This window comes from Balaenoptera musculus, chromosome 1 (assembly GCF_009873245.2).
Source record: "Balaenoptera musculus isolate JJ_BM4_2016_0621 chromosome 1, mBalMus1.pri.v3, whole genome shotgun sequence".
In the NCBI taxonomy this organism is placed as follows: Eukaryota; Metazoa; Chordata; class Mammalia; order Artiodactyla; family Balaenopteridae; genus Balaenoptera; species Balaenoptera musculus.
In genome coordinates, this window is record NC_045785.1 from 119,895,734 (window position 1) to 119,912,798 (window position 17,065).

A 17,065-nucleotide genomic window follows, 5' to 3' on the forward strand; every position below is an offset into this window, starting at 1 on the left:
TACCAAATGACATCATCTGTGGCAGGAGGGTATTGAGAGAAGTGCTAGGCATGGGGAGAACAACCAGATCTTCGCTGCTATTCTACTGATAGCTGTGTGACCTTGGGCAGGTCTCACTTTTTTTTTTTTTTTGATTGTCTTTTGTAAAAATGGTTGGTCCACTAAGTGATCTTTGGTTCTAACAATCTAAAGTTTTCTGGAAGGCTTAACACAAAATAAAACAGTAACATATTTGCATAGCAGAGTGGAAGCGGGGTTCCACTGTGCTGGACCCCTGATTGGTCCATATTTGTGGAGTCACTGTGTTTTAAAAATTCCCTTTCCTCCTTTGTCTCTCTTGTTCTCTCTTTCTCATTTTTCCACATTCACACAGAGGAGGCCTGCTTGTCTGGCCCTCTTGCTTGTTCCATTCTTCTTCTTTCCAGGGGTCTGCAGGGTGGAGAAATCAGACACCAGGACTTGGGAATTAGGAGGACTGAAATACAAACCAGACCTCACAGCCTGCTTCCATCTGAAGCTATTCATGGCAGTCGGAATTGGGAAGAAGCGCTACTTGACCTCCCAACATCCACAGCATTGAATTTGGGAGCCAAACCTACTGGTTCATTGTGCACTTTCCCTCAGGACTCCAAGGGTGTGGGTGTCTCTGATTTTAAAGAGAAATGAGACATTTCTGAGTTCCCTGGCCTAGGACCATGTTAATTCTACCCACTCTCACCCTGATTTTTTTTTTTTTTTTTTTTTTTGTCCGTGCCGTGCAGCAGGCGGGATCTTAGTTCCCCGACCAGGGGACCAGGGATCGAACCCCTGCCCCCTGCATTGGGAGTATGGAGTCTTGACCACTGGACCACCAGGGAAGTCCTCACCCTGATTTTTAAAAGTGAGTAATAGATATAGGTAGTCAGCCTGACTTAAATCAAACTATCAAACTTGGGTTCAACCTCCAGTGTTCTCCTCAACATGCCTTTAAAAACTAAACAAGGAAGAAAACATAATCAATCTTCTCCCCCTTTCCTGGATGGTCTTAAGCCTTCAACCCTAAGTATGTCATCCATGAATAAACATTGGGACCCAAGGAAGGAGGGAAAAAAGTACACAGACCTGGTTGGCTCCGAGTGCAGCTGCTGGAAGCATGGGCATTTGGAGGAGCAGGTGGCATTCCAGGTTGGGCAGGTGTATTTCTCTGACCGCATCAGCATGGAGAGTTCCATCTTTCATTTAAATCTACCTTCCATGGACGAGTTCCACTCTCCCAGCCTCCTCACCCCATGCATGCTCTTCTCGTCACCTGCTCCCTACCTAGATTGTGAGCTGGCGCTTATGTTTCCCTTCCTTCCATTGAGAAGATTTGCCATAGAAATCATTTGAGCAGTTGGGAAACTCAGCCAAGTGGCACCACATGTGGCAGAATCTGTCCCTGTTTTTCTGCACAGTTGGGGTTTAAACTTTTGGGGAGGGGGGCTCATGCCTGGATTTCATTTCCCTCCCTCACAGAGGAGTATTGTCAGGGAGAAGCAAACAACCACTTAAATGGTGAACCAGATTCCAGCCTGTATTAATTCTATCATTCAGAGGTTGAGGGTTTTTTCTTTGGCTTAAATATAGCATCATGAATACACAGCTGCAGAGACTGTGCCAAATAGCTCAGCCGGCTGTACGTAGTGCCATCAACAGAAAACCGTTTTTCTTTTCTCCTGCTTGAGGTGTTATCACCAGGAGCCATGTGGATGCTCTCTGGGCCAACCAGCCATCTCTCCAGCACATCCACAAAAGCAGCCGCAGTGGGTGGTGGGCTCTGCCTCGTGGAAGGCCTCCTGGGGGGGAGGTTGGGTGGGTGGGTGGGGGGCTGGGATGGGGAAGGAGAGAGGAAAGGGAGATATAGGGAAGTCTATTCTGCTGATCACCCCAACAGTAATTCTGAGAAATGAGATACTACGTTCCTGAGCCAGGGCTATGATCAGAACATTGTACCTGAGATAGACATTGTTTCCACATTCTAATAAGAACTGTGGATAATGTATTTACATCATTGACACCACTCGGCCTGGGAACAAGTTTCCAGCTGCCTCTGCTGTTCCCTTGGAGAACCTTGAACTCCATAAGGGGGTGGGGGCCCAAGATCTGTGTCATAGACACTGCAAAATTATTATAGACATAATGAAATAATTAAAAAAAACAATGCCAGGAAGTATACAGTTGTATCCTGCCCATACTTAAAACTGTCCGTGGTTCCCTGTTGTATAAAGAATGAATTTCCAATGTCATCACACGTGGATCTTCAGCAAGACCCCAGGCTTTCTTTGTAGCCTTATCTTCTACCTCTGTGACTTGTATGCTGTTCTTTGTCCACACAAAATTACCTACCACTCCCCAAACAAGGCAAACACTCGAAAGCTTCTTTGTGTTTGCATGTGCTCCTTCCTCCACTAAGAATGCCCAAATCTTTCTCCTCCACTTGGTAGACACCCACTGGTCCTTCCCATCCCGGCTCCAGTGTGTCTCCTCTTGTCCAGCCCTTGTTGATTTCCCCCGACAGCTAGCATCTTGCTCCTCTGAATCCCCTGTACTTTGCATCTCTTGATTTCCCAGCACTCAGCACATCTCTGCCTCAATGTTCTGCTGGTTTCTCTTCCAGTAGACTGTTAACTCTGCAGGGATCAAGGGCCACCTTTGGGAATTCCCAGCATCTGGATCAGTGCTTGGTACACAGTAGGTACTCCATGAATGTTTGTTAAGTTATTTGAAAAATATTTTAAAATAAAAAAATGTACACATGCTCAGTGGAAAAACTTTAAACACAGAAGGTACAAAGGAAAAAGGGAAAAGTTCCTTGTCATTCTCGTGCATTCATGCATTCATATATAGATATAGATACACACACACACACTTATTTTGTTGTTGTGCTTGTTTTTAAGAGAAGTGGTACGGAAAATGCACAGGAATGTTGCATGTTCAGGAAGATGTTCAGCAATGTTGTCTGGTAATACTTGGGGTGCAGTGTGGACTGGAGGGGAAGAAAATAGAAAGAGGGAGAGAACAGAGAAAGGGCATCTGGTGTTACTCAGTGGTGATGGGGAAGGGAAGGAGGAGGTAGTTAATTTTTGTTGGACACCATCTCTGTCTTCCACACTAGACACCTTACCCTCCTGATGTCACTTACTCCTTCCATGTCTTTGTTTTAACTTTATTTTTAAAATTTTTATTTATTTATTTATTTTATTGGAGTACAGTTGATTTACAATGTTGTGTTAGTTTCTGCTGTACAGCAAAGTGAATCAGTTATACATATACACAGGTCCCCTCTTTTTTAAAATACCTTTCCCATTTAGGTCACCACAGAGCACTGAGTGCAGTTCCCTGTGCTATATAGTAGGATCTCATTAGTTATCTATTTTATACATAGTAGTGTATATATGTCAATCCCAATCTCCCAATTCATCCCACGCCCCCTTCCCCCTTTGGCAACCATACGCTTGTTCTCTACATCTGTGACTCTATTTCTGCCTTGCAAATAAGTTCATCTGTACCATTTTTCTAGATTCCACATATATAAGCGATATTGTACGATATTTGCTTTTCTCTTTCTGACTTACTTCACTCTGTATGACAATCTCTAGGTCCATCCACGTCTCTGCAAATGGCATTATTTTGTTCTCAGCCAGGTCTTAAGATGAAGATGCAGAGGAGGCTCAGAGTACCATGCCTATGGCCCCAAGTCCATAGCTTTGAATTTGAACCCACGTCTGTTTAGCTTGGAGACGTATGGCCTTCTCACTACACTTCGCTGCTCCTCAGCCTGGCGAGGGGATTCGTGGGAAGTGGCTGAAGAGGAGAAGGGAGAGATGAGGGAGATGTTGTGGAGGACGGATCCCGGGGAGAGGGGGACTGTGAATGTGAATAGGACTCATAAAAGCAGGATTTAGCGTGGCTCATGGGCTCATGAAGGGACCCATGGGGGACTCTTTTGACTTTTTTTTTTTTAACATCTTTATTGGAGTATAATTGCTTTACAATGGTGTGTTAGTTTCTGCTTTATAACAAAGTGAATCAGTTATACATATACATATATCCCCATTACTCCTCCCTCTTGCGTCTCCCTCCCACCCTCCCTATCCCACCCCTCTAGGTGGTCACAAAGCACAGAGCTGACCTCCCTGTGCTATGCGGCTGCTTCCCACTAGCTATCTATTTTACATTTGGTAGTGTATATATGTCCATGCCACTCTCTCACTTTGTCACAGCTTACCCTTCCCCCTCCCCATATCCTCAAGTCCATTCTCTAGTAGGTCTGTGTCTTTATTCCCGTCTTACCACTAGGTTCTTCATGTCCTTTTTTTTTTTTTTGATTCCATATATACGTGTTAGCATACGGTATTTGTTTTTCTCTTTCTGACTTACTTCACTCTGTATGACAGACTCTAGGTCCATCCACCTCACTACAAATAACTCCATTTCGTTTCTTTTTATGTCTGAGTAATATTCCACTGTATATATGTGCCACATCTTCTTTATCCATTCATCCGATGATGGACACTTAGCAATGACTTCTGGATGGAGCTTTACTGAAAGAGGAACGATCTAATCCCCTAAGCTATATCTGATTCCATATATATATGATATATATATGATATAATATATATATAATATATATAATATGTATTATAATATATATATATTATAATATATATATTCCATATATATATGATATAATATATAATATATATATTATGTCCCTGTGCCCCTTCCCACCCACCCCACATTGTACTGAATTTTCCTCTTTTTGATGTTCTCTATGAAAAATCCCCATTTCTATTGCCACACACTGAAACTGAACATTCGCTCTAACAACAGGCCCTTTGTAACTGCGTTTGTCAAAATGTCTCCTTGCAGTGACTGGAGTTATGTCAGTCATCTGAGAAAAAGTATGAGAGTGATAGGGTCATGGACACTCGTTGAGAAGGAGGAAATACTTGGGACTTCCCTCCCCCATCCCTGAATCTAGACCCCCATCTCAAGAACAGCCAGAGCAGAGGGTCATCTCCAGCACTGCGTCCCCCTGAACTTCTTTGTTCCACTTCCCTTGCATCTAGCACTCTCGCCTCTAGAGGGCACTGTTTGCCTTGAAATGAAGTTGCTCAAGTTTCCATCACCTTTCCCTCTGGGGTCTATTGTTTTTGCTATATGTACTCCGTTTTCTTCAAGAAGGGTTTTCTTTCCTTCTGTGCCTGTGTATTTGTGTGAGCGCCCGTCTCTCCTTTAGAAGTGAATTTAGCACGTATGAACATGGCAGATAATTACTCTGACCAAAGCCTGTCATTGTCTAGGCAGGTCTTTTGAAAGCTTTCTTCCCCCCGTATATTCTTCCAGTGCCCCTCCGTCTGACCCGCAGTGCACCTCCCCCAACCCCAATTATTTCAGCCTGGGGGTCACCGTCACAGCTCTGCCAATGCATCTCAATCCTGCCTCACAGCTGCCTGGGCCGGTTCAGCCAGGGCTCCCCACTCAGGGCAACTGAGCCTTGATTTATTACCTCGCTTTACACTGGTGCTGGTCTCTCCTCCGGTCAGACTGCTGATCATGTTACAATTTCAAATCGGTTCTGCACTGCAAACCAATGCCTGGGAGGGGCGATAATTTGGCCCTCAAACCCATTTCAACTATGACCTCCCTCGCTCAGGGGTGGACCTCTGCTCTGTGGACATGAAGGGCACCTGGCTGCCCCCTTTATGTTGAGAAGGTGGCTGGATAAATATTGCTTCTGTTTGCCTCTGCCTGAAATGCAGACACACACACACACACACACACAGGGTCTCAGCTATTATGTCTGTGTGGTGCACAGACACTTCAGGAGTTCTGAGCACGGCTGAGCGCCAGGCTGGCTTGGGCTTCCCTATTCTTTCTTCATTCTGTCCCAAGGGCCGGACGGTTTCACATTTCACGCTGCACATACGAGGGGTAAATGCATGTCTCAGGAGTGGAAATTAATGTCAGTGAACCTTGGGAAGGGAGAGACCCAGGACTGGAGAGCTGGATGGATAGAAGTTTCTGGGTAGAAGGATTGGGTGTTCCTTGGAGGCAGAGGGCATCTGTAGATGGCTTTAGGAGGGGCTGGGGATGACCTTTCCTGATGTAAAACCAACCAACAAAGATCTCTTCATTGTAATTCAGCTGATGGAGACACATTCATTGGGTCATTACCTCACAGCTGTATTATTTTTCATGAACAAGTCATTTAGAAGTGTTCATCTGAAAATTTTTGTAAAGTTTCTTGCTTGTTTGCGGAGGGTTCTCTCACTAACGTACCCCTAGAGTATGTATCCCCCCCTGCCCCCCGCCCCAGCAAGTACTTGATCACGATGCACCTGTGTGAAGTGAAGCAGGTAATGGGACTGACCCAGACTGAATGCATATGGGGGTCAAATGAAGTAACACATGTGGACATGATCTGAAAATTATAAATCTCTGATATTGCCATTAAAATCCAGAAGCTGATTTATTTTGGGTCAGGGTGGTAGACACACATCTTTGCCCAACTCTGAGTCTGTTCCATCAGTACATATTTGTGGAGTGTGGCAGAGAGATCAGGGAATGCTTTAGTGCCCCGTTTTCCTATCCATGGCCACTACATTCTCTAGAGCCCAGCATGGTGACCACCACATAAGAGGCTGTCAGAGTTTGCTGAGTGCATACACTTTCAGAAACCTTCTTCTCATCCCTCTCTTAGACATATCATAGTAAATAGAGTCTCCTTTTCCCTCTACTCTTCACTATGACATCAGGAAATAATAACTAAGCAAAGTGGTTTCACCCAGCCATTACACATTCTCTCTCTCTGTCTGTATGTGTGTGTGTGTGTGTGTGTGTGTGTGTGTGTGTGTGTGTAGATAAGGCAGAAATATTCTCTGGCCTTAAGCCAACCTCTATCTTGGATTTGTGCTGTGTCTTTGGCAACACTTAAATGCGTTTCCATCTATAGAAAGAACAGAGATCACATCTCTTGAATTTTTTTTTATTAACTAGACTTGAATTTGAAGAAGGACATTGAATAATTAATACCTCATATCATGAAGAGCTAGATTTAGTCTCAGATCTTTCCCTAGAAAGTCTGTCTCTCTTGATTCATATAACAGGGAAAAAAACAAAAACAAAATAAAAAATGATGCAGGCAATGGAGGGCGATATAGGTTCCACAGAGGACAATCAGATTATATTCCCTAAGTTTTCTCATTTAAATCCTGATACTTATGCTATCACATGTGTCTGGGACACCATTACCTCATTCTTTGTTAAGAAAAATCCTTTTATATGTCACCTTTTCCAAGAATCCAGACTTGACTCTACATCTTTTCTTCTCACTAAACTCTTGCTTTTGGTTTGTGCCTCTGTTACGAAGTTTATAATATAATGTCTAGGTTTTCAGTGTTTTAGGCACATACCATACATCCTCTGGTAGATTGTAATTTTCTTTGGGGCAATAAACATATTTCCCCAAATAGAAAATACTTTGTTCATCTTTCTATCCTCATTTTTGTACTTCACACACTGGAACTGCTCAATTAAACCCTGTTGAATAAATAAATTAATGAAAGGGTAGAGATGCAAGATCAGGTTATGAATGACCACAGACAGTCTTCTTCCTGAGCTGATCAGTAAATTTAGATAGAATGTTTACCTGAGCACCAGGCAGAATGGAACCTGAGTATTACCTTCAGCTGCTCAGTGCTCAGTGTAAGAGATGAATTTGCCATGCTCCTTTTTTTTTTTTTTAACATCTTTATTGGAGTATAATTGCTTTACAATGGTGTGTTAGTTTCTGCTTTATAACAAAGTGAATCAGTTATACATATACATATGTTCCCATATCTCTTCCCTCTTTCATCTCCCTCCCTCCCACCCCCCCCATCCCACCCCTCTAGGTTGTCACAAAGCACTGAGCTGATCTCCCTGTGCTATGCGGCTGCTTCCCACTAGCTATCTATTTTACATTTGGTAGTGTATATATGTCCCTGCCACTCTCTCACTTTGTCACAGCTTACCCTTCCCCCTCCCCATATCCTCAAGTCCATTCTCTACGTCTGTATCTTTATTCCCGTCTTGTCCCTAGGTTCTTCATGACCTTTTAATTTTTTTTTTAGATTCCATATATATGTGTTAGCGTACGGTATTTGTTTTTCTCTTTCTGACTTACTTCACTCTGTATGACAGACTCTAAGTCCATCCACCTCACTACAAATAACTCAATTTCGTTTCCTTTTATGGCTGCCATGCTCCTTTTTAAGGCTAAAGTCTCCACTTGTGAATTGTATTCTAACCCTCCTTGTTAATTAAGAAAATCGCTCCAGCAATTCTCTCTTTTCTCTCCTGCATCATCAAAATTATCCCTCTTTATCAGATGATTCCCATTCACATATAAACATGCTCTAATTTTCACCATATTTTTAAAAAAGAAAAAACAAAAGTCCTCTTGACCTTACATCCTTCTCCAGCCACTCTCTCATATCTCCATTGCCCATTACAGTAAAACTTCTTGGAATTCTTGTCCCTACTCCCTATCATCAATATCCTATGTTCCTTTTGCATCTACTCTAGTCAGCCTTTTGCCTTCACTTCTTTACCAAAGTGTTCTTGCTAAGGTCACCCATGACCTCCCTGATGTGAAGTCCAGTGGTTCATTCCTGGTCCTCGTCTATCTTTCCTATCAGCAACATTTAATATCCATGATTCCTCTCCTCTCACCTGGCTTCCAGAGTGCTGCACTCTCCTAGTTTACTTCCTAATTCACCGGCAATTCCTTGTCCTGCCCTTTTGCTGGTTCTTCCTCATGGTCCTGCAACTCTAGAGTAACCGGTGACATGATGCTCAAACCTCTCCTCTTTTCTATCTCTATTCACTTCCTACGTGAAGTCCTCCAGCCTCATGACTTTAAATACAGTCTATATACTATGGGCTACCAAATAGATACCTCTAATATGGACCTCTTCGCTGGGTCCAGCTGCCTATTCAGCATTTAATCTTGGACTTCCACAGGGCATCCTAAACTTAACATGCCTCAATTCTCATACCTGACCTGATCGTCCCTTCACACTTGTTTCCTCCCCTCCCCACAAGTGATTCTCCTCATCTTAGTGAATGGTAATTTTATTCTTACATTTTCTCAGATAAAAACCTTAGTGTCATCATTGAATCTCTTCCTTTCATAGTCCATAACCAGTTCATCATCCAATCCTACCAGCTCTACCTTCAACCTACACCCTGATTTCCACCATTGCTCATCACCTTTATCTCTACACTTCTGGTTTAAGGTGGCCATCATCTATGGCATCACCTCACTGCCTTCACTCTTCTCCCCCACCCCCCCATACTCTAGTCTCAAGCAAGCCACCAGGAGAATCCTTTTATTTTTATTTTCATAGTTTAATTTTTATTTTTTATATAGCAAAAGTAAGCTATGAGATGAATGTACAAAATTAAGCAGTATATTAACCCTTAACTGATAGTGAAAATTGTGAGTCAAGATTCTAGTTCTTAGATAATAACACTGTAATAACTCTATAACATTAACACTTGGCTATTATCAGGTTACAATTTTTTTTTTTTCCATCTCAGAATAAAAGCTAAAGTTCTTATAATAGCCTACCAAATGGTCAGCCACACTGGCCTTTTTATGGTTCCTCCAGAGGGCCAGCACAGTCCTGCCTCAGGGCTTTTGTACTTGCTGTTCCCTCTGCATGGAATGTTCCTCCACTGGGTTTCCCTGTGGTTCACAAGTTCACTTCTGTCAAGTCTCTTTACAAAAGTCGTCTTATCAAGGACACTATTTCTAACCAACCTATTTAAAAGCATTTCTTACTCCTCTTTCCCTTTTCCTTTCTCTCCACTAACATATATCACCATCTGACATGCTATATATATATATATATATTTTTTTTTAAACGGCTGTCTTTGTCTCTCTTTTTTAAAAGTATACTTATTTATTTATTTTTGGCTCTGTTGGGTCTTCGTTGCTGCACGTGGGCTTTCTCTGGTTGCAGCGAGCGAGGGTTACTCTCTGTTGCAGTGCGCAGGCTTCCCATTGCGGTGGTTTCTCTTGTTGCGGATCATGGGCTCTAGGCACGTGGGCTTCAGGAGTTGCAGCATGCAGGATCAGTAGTTGTGGCATATGAGCTTAGTTGCTCCGTGGCATGTGGGATCTTCCTGGATGAGGGCTTGAATCCGTGTCCCCTGCATTGGCAGGCGGATTCTTTTTTGTTTGTTTGTTTAACATCTTTATTGGAGTATAATTGCTTTACAATGGTGTGTTAGTTTCTGCTTTATAACCAAGTGAATCAGCTATACATATACATATATCCCCATATCTCCTCCCTCTTGCGTCTCCCTCCCACCCTCCCTATCCCACCCCTCTAGGTGGACACAAAGCACCGAGCTGATCTCCCTGTGCTATGCGGCTGCTTCCCACTAGCTATCTGTTTTACATTTGGTAGTGTATATATGTCCATGCCACTCTCTCACTTCATTCCAGCTTATCCTTCCCCCTCCCCATGTCCTCAAGTCCATTCTCTACTTGGCAGGCAAGATTCTTAACCACTGCGCCACCAGGGAAGTTCCTTACTACATATTTTATATAGTCAATATTTCCTGTCTGTTTGCTCATCACTAGAGACTAAATATCATAAGAGTGAAATTGTTGTCTGCTTTTTTTTCACTGCTGAATCCTTTCCTAGAATCAGTGTCTGCCACAAAGACGGTGCTCAATAAATATTTGCTGTTGTTCTGTAAGCAAATCAATAATATTAACCAGTGGCTGCAATCTTTTAAGACTCGTGTTTTTCTCTAGGGCTGTGAGTGGCCATGCTAGTGAAGGGAGGGTGATCTTGAAAAGTTGACAATGGGTTGCGAGAGAGGAATTAAGGACAATTACAAAAAAGAACCAGCAGTTTCTGAAGTAATATAAAGTATTATAGAGTATATATAAAGAATATAAAGGAATACAAAGTAATATAAAGAATTCTTTTTTCAAGCCTTGGCGTTTCACTTTTTCCTTGTCTGCTCTTCTCTCAATACTGTGCCCAATATTGGGGACCCATCTTCAATCTCCAAATGATACAATTTAGCCAGTGTATGGGATTTGGGAACTAGTGGGGAGCAATTTGTTTTCTTAAGAGAAGATGATTAACACATTCAGACATTAGAGCGAATGTTACTCATTTGTATGTTATTTTAAATTTTGAGGGCTTGTGGGGTATCTTGCTTGGCACCCTGGTTAGCAGTGTGATGGAAAGAGACAATACAGATCCTGCTGTCTGTTTCTTTCTTGCTGTCAGCTAATCCCCGTGAGGAAGTAGTGGAAGGGGGCAGGTCCAAGGTCTGTGGGCATTTGGGTGTGTGAGACAAGAAAATGAGGGTGGGATGGAGAACAATGCTCATAGGAGAGAAGCAGAATCCTGAAATCCCTTACCTTTCAAGACCTTGGGGTTTTGCCAAAATGTAGGTTTTGCAGGGAAATAGGCAGCTCCAAACCTAGAAAGACATGTTGCTGAAATTAGAGAAAAAAGACAAACTTATAAGGAAAGCTACTGGATGGAAGACTGGAATGGTTTCTGTGGGGAGTGGTGAGCCCCCGTGTGTGCCCACATCCACGCTGGCCTTCATTTATCAGAGTAGTACTCACATGGCCACATGGCCAGAGTGTTCTAACAAACTGCACCAGATGTTACTAATAAAGGCGGGCCCTCCTCTATACATACCAGCATTGGCACAATATTTTCTATGTTCCCAGCTCTTGTGGAGGCGTTGTTGACAGTTTGATGGCCTGAGGACTCACTGTGGGTTTGACTGTGTTTCAATCATGGAAACCCCAAACTGAAAGGTAGGCAGAGCATTAATAAGAGTTAACTATCTGTCTGGACTGAAAAATGCAATATTGGTGCCTCAGGTAGGACATCGCAAGAAAAATCATTTTACATAAGAAAAGTCCCAGAGGCAGAGGTATAAAGCATCCTGTCTTATTTCAGGTTCAGAATATATGAGATGTAGATCATACAATCTCTAGTGCAGATTAACTATGAGGGAGGGAAGTCAGGGAGGGTGGGGGGAAAGTCAATGATAAAACCAATGTGGCAATATGGACTAGACCATCTCCAAGAACACTTGGCCCTTGTACATGTGAACTGTCATTGCAGTAATAATGATGAAATAACAGTAGCCATTCATTTAGTTACTATGTTTTGCTGAGTGCCCTTTCTCTCATACACTATATATATATGTGTATACATATGTATATAATATACCCATAAATACATATTGACAATTTTTCCTCTTGGAAAACTATGTGACAGATATTAGGAGCCCCTCCATTTGCCTTACAACATTCATTGCCGGGACTTCCCTGGTGGCTCAGTGGTTAAGAATCTGCCTGCCAATGCAGGGGGACATGGGTTTGATCCCTGGACCAGGAAGATCCCACATGCTGTGGAGCAACTAAGCCCGTGCATCACAACTACTGATTCTGCACGCTAGAGCCCATGAGCCATAACTACTGAGCCCATGTGCCGCTACTACTGAAGCCCGTGAGCCTAGAGCCTGTGTTCTGAAACAAGAGAAGCCACTGCAATGAGAGGCCCGCGCACTGCAACAAAGAGTAGCCCCTGCTCGCCACAACTAGAGAAAGCCCGCACGCAGCAATGAAGACCCAACACAGCCAAGAAAAACAAAAAAACAAAAAAAAACATTCATTGCTTTCTCTCGGTTTTCCTTCCCTCTTTTTCTCTAAACCAAAATCCTCTTCAGATTTTGATCGTCCTCCTTTCCCATCCTTACCAGGTCGCAGCCTCATTCTGGCTGAGTGCCTTGTGGTCAGAACTATGGTGCCATCATTTCTCACATCATCCAGAAGGGTGACAATAGGGAGTTTAAACCTTTAGATTCTTCTGTCCTCTGTAGGATTGAGCTTGGGACTTGCAAGTCCTCAGCATGGAGTAGTTGTAAAACCAAAACCAAAAGCCAAGAACAAAACTTTCTTCTGCTAATATTACTATCTCTGAGGGTATAACTTGCTACCAGAGGTAAGAGGGGAAAAGGAGTGAGGGGGCTAATAGGTCTTGCTTGGAGCACATTATTTGCTTTATTGTATACATGAGAAAGTACATTTCAAAATAGTTAAACTGGGGACTCATAAGTGGGGGAAATGTGTTTTGAATTTGGAGCTATTGGACTTAAAAGTTCAGAGATCATATGCCATGTACTTTCTCTTGGCTTCTATTTCCATTTTTCATCTCAGAGGTCTTTCAAAATTCTGTATGAATGAACCAGTCTGACCCTTCTACTACCAGTGTCTCTGCAGGTCCCAGATACTTAAGTTGCTAAATGGATGTGGTGGGGGGGGTGGCGGTTAGGAAAGGCAGCTCTGTACGGGGTGAGGGGAACCACACAGAGCACAGGGAGCCACAAGTCTATCTGTAATGTGGCGGGAAGACAAACAAGACCTATAAACTGAGAAGGTGACTGCATCAGCTCTTTCTAGCTAGAGCTAGGTTAGGTTTTCCCAGCAGAGACCTTAGGTCCCATTTCATGATTCCCGGCACCGCCCCAGCAAAGCATGTGGTTAGGCCACCACCTGGAGAAGACAACAGACCTTGTCTCAGGCAATGGGCTGTCCTATGGGACCTGGGCTGTGTCCTCCTCTTCTTTGCTCCTGGGAGACTGGGTGGCTGTCCTTACGGTAATGATCTTCTCACACCCACATCCCCTCCCTTCCAACTCATCCTCCCTTCCCTTCATTTGCCTCCAAATCCCCCTGCCCTGGAGTGGGAATTAATAAAGGACCCCAAACTTCTGGGCAAAGATACCTCACTCCACTCTTCTTCTGCTCCGCCACTAACATTCCATTACTGTGAACAGAAGGAAACCATCTGCATCTCACCACTCTATGGAATGAGGATTGGAGGCCAATTTTGAGAGGATGTTGGAGCCCACAGGGAAAATATCCGTAAGCCTCAGGGCAATTGTGCATCAATTGTGTTCTTTTCATTGGGAACACATACATTCTTTATCCTCACTTGTGCTCCAGTTTTCCTCTTAAGTTGTCTTTTAATGAATGAAATTGCCATGACAAGGATACAGAGTGCATTGGATACTTCCAGGTCAGCTCTTTGGACAACTAACAGCTGATGCAAAGGCACAACTTATCAGTTACTAGGCTGCCTCAAGTTTGTAAAGGAAGGATATGAAATGAAGACACAAAACCAACCGAGACCCTTGAGAATTGTCAGGAGACAGAGGAAGAGGAGGAACTGAGTGCTTATAGTAAAAAATAAACTATGTACTGAAGAACTCAAATGAAAAATCAGTATCCAGCTGGTGATGTGGATAATGTGCGGGCTGCTTTTGTATTCACAGCCTTTTATAACAGAGTCCATATTAACTTATATTTACAGTCTAAGATCTATTGTGCTAATCAGGACAGTGGGTCAAAGGAAGAATCTTTAAAAGCCTGGAGGTTAAAATTCTTTACCTTATAAAACACTAAATCAGAGAAAAGAAAGAGGGAAGAAAATAGAATTAGTAAGGGAGGGCTGGAATAGTGCGAGGAAGTTTGGGGGGAAATTTAAGGGAAAAATTAGAGGGTGGGTAACAGTAGCAGAATAAGTTGCCCTAGATAACAGCCCTGCTGGATGCCAAGAAGAGAAAAGTGAGTGAAGAGAATCTTCAGGATGCTGGTCCAGAAGCACATAGTGGAATTGTCCCTTTGGGGCTTCTTTAAGAATCTTAAAACCATTGCTTTTCAAGGTCCTTTTATTATTATTATTATCGTCGTCATTGTTGTTGTTATGTGACACTATGTGAAGACTGGCATGAGGGAATCGACTTTATTTGGCTATCTACACTTAAATAACTTCACAAGTGATAGACGGCTCATATGATATTCAAAACCACAAATCCCTTTGGTTTCATTACCACGTATCTAGTTTTTAGAAAAAAAAATCAAACATATATATTTTAAACTTTTTGTTTCAAAGTGTTCTTTGTAAGTCTTCACAATAGTGATTTCATTAAGATAGTTACTTTATAAAGCATTGCAGATGTCATAATTGTTAACATAATTCACCAGACTCTAGTTAATGGGTACAGTTCACTGAGCTCATTTTATACGGGAAAGGAAATGCCCAAACTGAGTAAAGTAATCCCATCACAGCCTAGCAGAACAAAGGAGAGGCTGTTTTCCAGACACTCCAATCAGGCAAAAAAAGAGATACAGAGTTTCTCTCCTCCAGCTGAAGTGCTCCATCAGTAGAAATATTCCGATAAATAAAAATGAGACAGTCAAGACCTAGTGACACTCAAAAGATTCCGCAACTGGTAATACAGTAATGCTTCACCTTCTTTAGCTTCGAAGTCGGAGGATTTTTGTTATCTAATTTTTAAGTATCAAACTTGTGTTTTTTCAGCAGCAGCATCTTCACTCTGAAATAAGCTGTCTTCTTCACAATGTGATTTTTTACGTCCTCAAGCTCAATTTTAATACTAGGTGCACACCACATGACCTTTCTGAAAACTGCTTTTCTTCACAAGTTATGAAGAAGTTCAAAGAGGCATGGTTAAGGCAGAACGGTGGTAGTAAATACTACACATTCTTTGGTCATATTGCAACCTTTGTTTCCAATTTAGTGCTGCTCCTGCTATGGAATCAGATAGCGACAATGACAACTACCTTAGGATTTATTTTTAAACTGGGATTTAGAAACAACTGAGCTTCCAGATTTTAACTCCTTGGCAGCAAGATCCAACTTCCTCATTCTCACACTGGCCCCTACTTGTCAAAGGGTTAAATAGTCAGCACAAATGGTACTGTACCATACTGCCCTTCTGAATGCAGCATTTGGCAGAACGGAGAGGAAAGGAAGTTGTGTTACACATTGAAGGGATTGCGCAAAACACAAGAAGACACCAGGAGAAGATGAAAACGTCATGTGAGGGCTTCGGAGCCCTGTACGCATGTTCCGTCACATCATCATGGTACTCGCCAGGCTGGCTTGAATCCCGCTCCAGGAACCACATTTTGCTTCTTTCTCCTCCTCTTGCCTCTGTTTGTCATTGCAAGGTACAGTCAATGAATTGGTCATCTTTGTCAAGTCATCAATTTCCAAAGAAAAACACACCTCTCTATCTAAGGATTCCCCAAACCTGCATGATATAGTGGCTTTTCATATTGTGTAATTTTATCTTTTAGTAACTTTTCAAAACAATTGAAATCATCTCTTGAAAATGGACTCAGAGCATGGATTCTATAAGCTCTATTTATTAACACCAAATGTTTCTTTGGCTAATTTGAGGTCTGACTCTTCCTGTCATTTGTTTAGCATAGCCAAACAAACATAGCGGTTTATCTTTTAATTGTTCTCTGGTGTTAGAGCTTTAGGTTCTTCTGAACTCTTTTTTTTTTTTTTTTCCTGTTGCTGTCCTTTCTTTTTGATTTTTTCCTCTTTTTTCTTTTCTGAAAAGTTTATTTCTGGTTTTATTTCTTTTTCTTTCCTTTCCCATCGTCACTGTCACCCCATTTATCCTTGATAGCCATACACTTGCCTTCCAAGCTGTCCCCACCAGGGTACTGCCGGCCCCCACCATCCACATACGGCTCCACGTCAAGCATGTCTGCATCCAAATTGGACGTTCCAACGACCCCCTCCAACTCAGGCTGCCAACTGCGAGCCCATGTTTTTACCTGTACTTCTGATGGACTGGCTATAAATCAGAGGTTCCCATGACCCCTTCCTTGGGTTCGATTAATTTGCTAGAGTGACTCACAGAACTCAGGAGACTTGTTTACTCACTAAATTACCAATTTATTACAAAGGGTTTTTATAGTGGCTTCATTATGTAGGCACAATGGATGAAATCATTGGCCAGTGGTGATAGAACTTCATCTCCAGCCCCTCTCCCCTCCTCAGAGGTTGGGGTGTGGGTGGGGTGGATGGAATGGGTCTGAAAGTTCCAAACCTCTAATCACAAGTTTTGCTCCACTGGTGACCAGGCTGCATCCTCAGGCGCAGTCCAAAAGTCACCTCATTAA

At 42.6% G+C, this 17,065-nt stretch overlaps 1 pseudogene; it reads right to left on the reverse strand.

Moving 5' to 3' along the window:
- Positions 1-15,998: 15,998 nt before the first annotated feature.
- On the reverse strand, positions 15,999-16,645 carry LOC118905877 (annotated as a pseudogene).
- Positions 16,646-17,065: the final 420 nt, after the last annotated feature.